The 6,411-nt window shown below is 40.5% G+C and overlaps 1 protein-coding gene across 3 annotated transcripts in view; it reads right to left on the bottom strand.

Annotated features, from left to right (window-relative positions):
• Positions 1–6,411, bottom strand: part of LOC102673141 (homeotic protein ultrabithorax) — a 123,692-nt gene that overhangs the window by 44,217 nt on the left and 73,064 nt on the right. The window lies entirely within an intron of this gene.

Raw genomic sequence — 6,411 nt, forward strand, 5'->3', positions numbered from 1 at the left:
TTTTTTACCAAGCCACTTCCCGAAACGCGATACCCGATGCATAAGGGATAAGGGAGACCAAGATAGCCTTGAGGTCGAGATAAAACCCGAACGATGAAGTATCGTCTTATTAATGCCAACCGCTTCATTAACATCAAGCGTTAACACGTGCACGGGTCGGTCGGGAGGCAATTCGTATCCTGAGCGAAATTATTTCGCGGTGGATCGCCCCTCTCCTCCCCCGGCTACACGACATCAGGCGGAACGTGGCCGAACGTGGCTTTGCTTGTCGATAAAGAGCGGATCCTTCATAAGCGCGGCGAACCGCATAACTCTTGTGCGCGGCAGACAAGCAGAATAAGAGGAAATATGGGAGGTGATCGGCCTCTCTCTTCGAGGTGGAGTCATGCGAGCGCGGCCGTGTAGCCCTGACTGCAAAGAGGAAGACGGGGAAAAAAAAGATCGCGTGCGCGAAAGAGAGAGAGAGAGGGGGGGGGCGAGAGCGGGAGGGAGAGAGAGAGAGAGAGAGAGAGAGAGAGAGAGAGAAGGGGGGTTTGAACGAACGCAACTGAGCCGACATAGCTCTCGACTCTCCAGGACGAGTTTATGCGATTTTTACACTCGATCTGATTTTTTGGCGGCGCGCCTCGCTCTCGCGAGACAGATATATGTCCCACAGCCATACAAGAGCCGCGCGTATAAAGACATCGAAGCGAAAGCCAACGAGAATTCCTCATCCCATCCTCTCTGAGCTCACCCTGCCTGCTTGTTCCCTCTTCGTCCTCGCTCCGCTCCTTCGCCAGCCTCTCGGTACCCCATCATCCTCTTTGCCACCATACTTGGTATACCCCTCTTCTTTCTCGACCGACCCCCCCCTCCTAACTACCACCGCCTTCCCTTCCTCCTCCCTCCCCCATCAAGGAGCCCAGCAACGAGAACAAAAATACGAAGAGTCGAAGGGCCTCGCCCATAACCGGTTCAGTCTCTCTCGTCATCGCGCTCTCCTCTACCACCTTCGCCTCGACTGAGCAATCGACTAACTTACCTACCTGATCCACATAGATATGCCCACGATCGGAAACCCAATAAACTGTTGCTTAATCGCGCCACCGCTCTGTGACATACATTTCGCGTGTTGATGTTTTCGCGATCGAGACGAAGAAAAAGATGTATTGGCCGCGGCTTTTCCCCGTATTCGTCGGTTAACGAGATATCGGTCAATTCGCGGAGAGCAAATTGTCACGTACAGAGCGTTAATTCGAACGCATTAAATTGTATCGTGGCCGGTACTAGTTAATGCCAGGTCTCGGTAAGTCGTTTGGTCGATACACTATAATAACGACGCAATACTCGCCGTTACCTCGATATAGGTACCACTGAGTAAATAGAAAGGGAAAGAGAAAACGAGCGATCGTTTGCGAACCCGTAATTTCCGCGTATCCCGAACAGCGGTGAGAAAAAAGTCGCTCAACCGACGACATCGCTCATCGGCCGAAAGAACGGTCCAATTTGCGGAACTCGTTTGCGCACCGTCACCGCGCATCGTGCGCGGTTTCAACTGCGCATTACGGCGAGCACGACGAAAAAAGAGGGCCAGTTCTCGATTAGAAGGGATCCCATTTTCTTGATGGCAGACACGCGAGCACGCGAGCGACCAATGTCCATTCGTACGACGTGGTATAAGGATAAAGGGTTGTCGATTCGTCGATCGTGCCAGAAGGGGAGGGGAAAAAAGATTTCACGACGAGGAGAGAGGGGATAGAGTTTAGCACACGATCGAGAAGTACTCGCGGTATACGGACCATACGGAGCTCACCGTGGCTCGGTCGCGTACATAAGCAACGACAGGTAAGAGTGCAAAAGCGAGAGCAAAGAGTTAAAAGAAGAAACGCTGGTGGAACAGCGTCCACTCATCACGCGGCGTGTAGCCGGCCTTTACATAAGCGACCATGCCGCCTGGCGGCGAGAGCGAACGAACGCTTTTACAACTCAATGCAGAGCCCTCCTGAAGGCCCCTTCGGGCTATCTTTTTCTCTTTCTCTCACTCTCTGTTCCTCTTCCTTTGGTACTCCTTGCCGCCTTCTCTTTCACTTCTTCCTTCAACCACTTGCGCCCTTCTTCGGGCGCGTCGCATGTTTCTCTCCCTTGCGAGAGGACCAGTTGTAGCGATGTATATACGCGCGCGTACACCACTCTCCTCTCCATTCTTCCCTACCAAACGGACGCTCAAGCATTTATATTCTCGCGAAGTGTAGCTTATTCGCGTCTCTCGACGTTCGATGCGTATCCGAACGTAAAATAATTCCAAGTAATTCGAAATATTGCCAGTAGTTTTTCGGCAATCGGTATCGAGATCAATGCGTGTCTCTAAATCGTCTTTTTTTTTTTTCATCGCAATAAAATATTAAAATTTCGATATTCTTGCAACGAAAACTTGAAATATTAATGCTGATAAAGATCTAGTTTAATTTTAATTACTGACAATTTGTATCGTGTAATCATTTCTCGAAGTAAAATGATTATAACAATATAATAATCAAGTTAATTCTCCACGTAACATGTATATTAGTAAAACGAACGCATCGCGTAAAAAATTATCCGTACACACGAGAGAAACATCTAGTTCATCGCACAAATTAGCCGGAAACTGGATTTTAATTAATTCGAATTAATAATTAAAAACAAGATTGTTGCTCACGCTTATAGAATATCGTCTTTTCGCAAAAAATAGAGGAATTGAAGAGAAACAGAAAGATTTAATTATCGCCGTTCATACGATTTCACTGTGAACACGATAATTAAAACACGACCCTTCTTTTCCTTTCTTATTTCGTTCATTTTTACGACAATAAATATTATAATTCGTGAAATATTCAATATCACAAATGGTTAATGAAGACTCTTGGTAGGTCGAGTGGAACATAATTGCTGTTGAGAATTCGAGAGATACGATGCGCTCGGTCTTTAACGAAGCGCAAAGTGATGATACATTGCGTCAAATAGGTGGTGTCTTTTATACAGATAGTTATTGCACTCTCATCTTTACCTATTTGCTTCGGTCGGCTGCCCTTGATGATCCACCCGCGCACACAGAACAGAACCATTCCATCTTATCTTTCACTTAAATTTTCATTCAACGAGCAAGACATGCGCGCCTTACACGGATAATTGTTTTCCTACGAACACGCGAACTTCATCATGCGCCAGTTCAACTAGAAGTGCCGGATTCCCAAGCTTCTATGTACTTCACATTATAAATGTTTCCGCCAGGTGCGTTTGTTCCTTAGTTTGCTCTATATTGCATCTCTTCGCGATGTATCAACGATATGGCTGATTTATGTTTTCCACAATTCAATAATAATAATTCATAAGTCGTTTACGACTCAGAAACGTTTAGTTTTCGAAAAAAAACGAAACGTTAGCGAATCAGAGAAAGAAATCGATTTTACGAGAGATGTTATCCGGTTATCTCGACCGTTTTCTAAATTGATTTCGAGACCTTCGAACGATACCCCTAGTAGAAGAATCGAACGCCCTAACTCTTATCTGCCGACATCCCTCCGCTTTTCTCTTATCCATTACGCGTCTTCGTTTCCTTCTATTATGCCGGTTACTGAGCGAATGAATTTCATTAATCGAAATATAGTATTTATTCGTTATATACGAACTCTTCAAGAGAATATATTTTCAAGTCATCCTCACCGAAGAGGGAAATTTTCTTAATATAGCGAATAAATTTATCAACAAATTTTATTATGTGTTTGAATGTTTGAATTCTTCGTTTTTCGCTGCCGTTTCTTTTATCTTCATTGTTCATAAAGATAAAATTAAGCTCGAATTTCGTACACCTGGATATTTATGTTCTTGAAATTGCCTCGGCTTAATGAACCTCTGAATTTTTTCACATATCCTTAAGAAACGAACAATATATATTTTATTTCACTTAGATTTATCGTTTTTCTCAGTACTGCTGTCGTTAGATAAAATATGAAATAACGAAAGAAAGTATTAGAATTTTTTTCACGACCGTTGAATTTCGTCGACTTAATTTTCTAAGAAAGTTATTGTCCATAAAGATAAAATTAAGCTCGAATTTCGTACACCTGGATATTTATGTTCTTGAAATTGCCTCGGCTTAATGAACCTCTGAATTTTTTCACATATCCTTAAGAAACGAACAATATATATTTTATTTCACTTAGATTTATCGTTTTTCGCAGTACTGCTGTCGTTAGATAAAATATGAAATAACGAAAGAAAGTATTAGAATTTTTTTCACGACCGTTGAATTTCGTCGACTTAATTTTCTAAGAAAGTTATTGTCCATAAAGATAAAATTAGACTCGAATTTCGTACACCTGGATATTTATGTTCTTGAAATTGCCTCGGCCTAATGAATGTCCAANCTTTTTTCATACATCTTCAAGAAAGCATCGAACATTGACGTATATTTTATTTCATTTAGACTTATCGTTTTTCGTGGTACTGTTGTCGTTAAATAGAATACGAAATAACGAAAGAAAGTATATATAATTTTTTTTCACGACCGTTGAATTTCGTCGACTCAATTTTCTAAGAAACTTATTGTCCATAAAGATAAAATTAGGCTCGAATTTCGTACACCTGGATATTTATGTTCTTGAAATTGTCTCGGCCTAATGAATGTCCGATTTTTTTCACACATCCTCAAGAAACCATCGAACATTGACGTCTATTTTATTTCAGTTAGACTTATCGTTTTTCGTGGTACTGTTGTCGTTACATAAAATGCGAAATAACTAAAGAGAGTATTAGAATTTTTTTCACGACCGTTGAATTTCGTCAACTCAATTTTCTAAGAAGGTTACTGTCCATAAAGATAAAATTAGTCTCGAATTTCGTACACCTGGATATATATGTTCTTGAAATTACCTCGGCTTAATGAACCTTCGACTTTTTTCAAGTGTCCTCAAGAAACCATCGAATATTGATATCGATTTTATTTCATTTAGACTTATCATTTTTCATGCTGACGTTAAATAAAATATGAAATAACGAAAGAAAGTATTAGAATTCTTTTCGTGAGCGTTAAACTCAAGCGACTAGCGTTTTTTTAGCTTCACTGAACACTATCTGTCTTCGAATTAAAGCGTAAATTAATGCGCGTCGACGCGGTTGTGTCGACGTCGAAGCCGTGGAAACGCGACAACATCGGGTGAACACACGTTCGGTCGGATATCCGGCGCTCACTGAGTTCCTGAATCTATCGTGAAACGTACAATTTCGAACTGACAACAATCCTCAAATTGGAAGCACAGTAGAGGCTTGTCAAGTATTCAGCTAACTAGTTTACATGATCGTCCATTTTCGAATTTGGTATAGGAACAGTGACGAAGTAAATCTTTCGATTATCGATTGATACAAAATGGCGACTTGTACAATATTAATAGGTTATATATCATACGCATCGAACAATTATTATTAGGTCGTTTCATTCGCAATGTATTTTATCTGACATGTACATAAAATGAAAATTAATAATTACTAAAAAATTTAAATATATCGCTGTAACTATCTCGTACTAATAAATAATGAGAAAAGCGCTACGAAAGATAAAGAAAATGATCAAACAAACATTCTCTCTACTCATAAAATAATAACAGAATTACTCAACCTAATCTATTTTGTCATTAGTTATTTTATAATACGATTGCGGCGCCAGTTATCTATCGTCTTTGTTTGTTTTATTTATTATATATACACGATGTGGTTAATTAAGCACGTAAAACTAGCGAAGAATGTTGCGTTAATCGCTTCGAAGCAGTCCGAAGTCGGTCAAGCGTAAAAGCATATGCGCGATTATAGTGTACGCACGATTACTACTCTTTATGAGCTTTTACGTGGCAGTTAATTATTTATCAGCGGCACACGTCATCATGTCGATAAGTTCGAGCCTTATCGCGCGGAATTTGCCATATCTTGCACCCTCCGTTCATTTTTTCATCCATTTCATCGATGTACGCCTTCGCGTCGGTGACCGCGACACGATCGTTTAATTTATAATCGAACTACCCTCGAATGAAAACGTTTCCTCGTTAATTATCGCTTTTAATTTTTAACCGATGCGATGGCGCGAATATGATCGGCGTTAGTTTCAACGGGCGACAAATAACTTCATTCCGGTGAGAATAATACAAATAAAAATTATTGTAAAATGTATTGTAAAATGAAACGAAGATGAATTAAAGATTATCTTGCAACGAAGTTTGTTTAATAGCTATGTTGCGATATCTGATTACAATATGTCAACGACTACGAAAATTGCATCGAACTTAATCGAAGTATCCGACGGCAACCAATCAATGGCATGTTCAAGACAAAACGATTGCGACTAAAAATTGAACTATTATGTTTATATGTTTTTCTTTTTTTTTTTTTTTTTTTTTTTTTTTT

The sequence above is a fragment of the Apis dorsata genome, unplaced genomic scaffold (assembly GCF_000469605.1).
Source record: "Apis dorsata unplaced genomic scaffold, Apis dorsata 1.3 scaffold_79, whole genome shotgun sequence".
NCBI classification, from domain to species: Eukaryota; Metazoa; Arthropoda; class Insecta; order Hymenoptera; family Apidae; genus Apis; species Apis dorsata.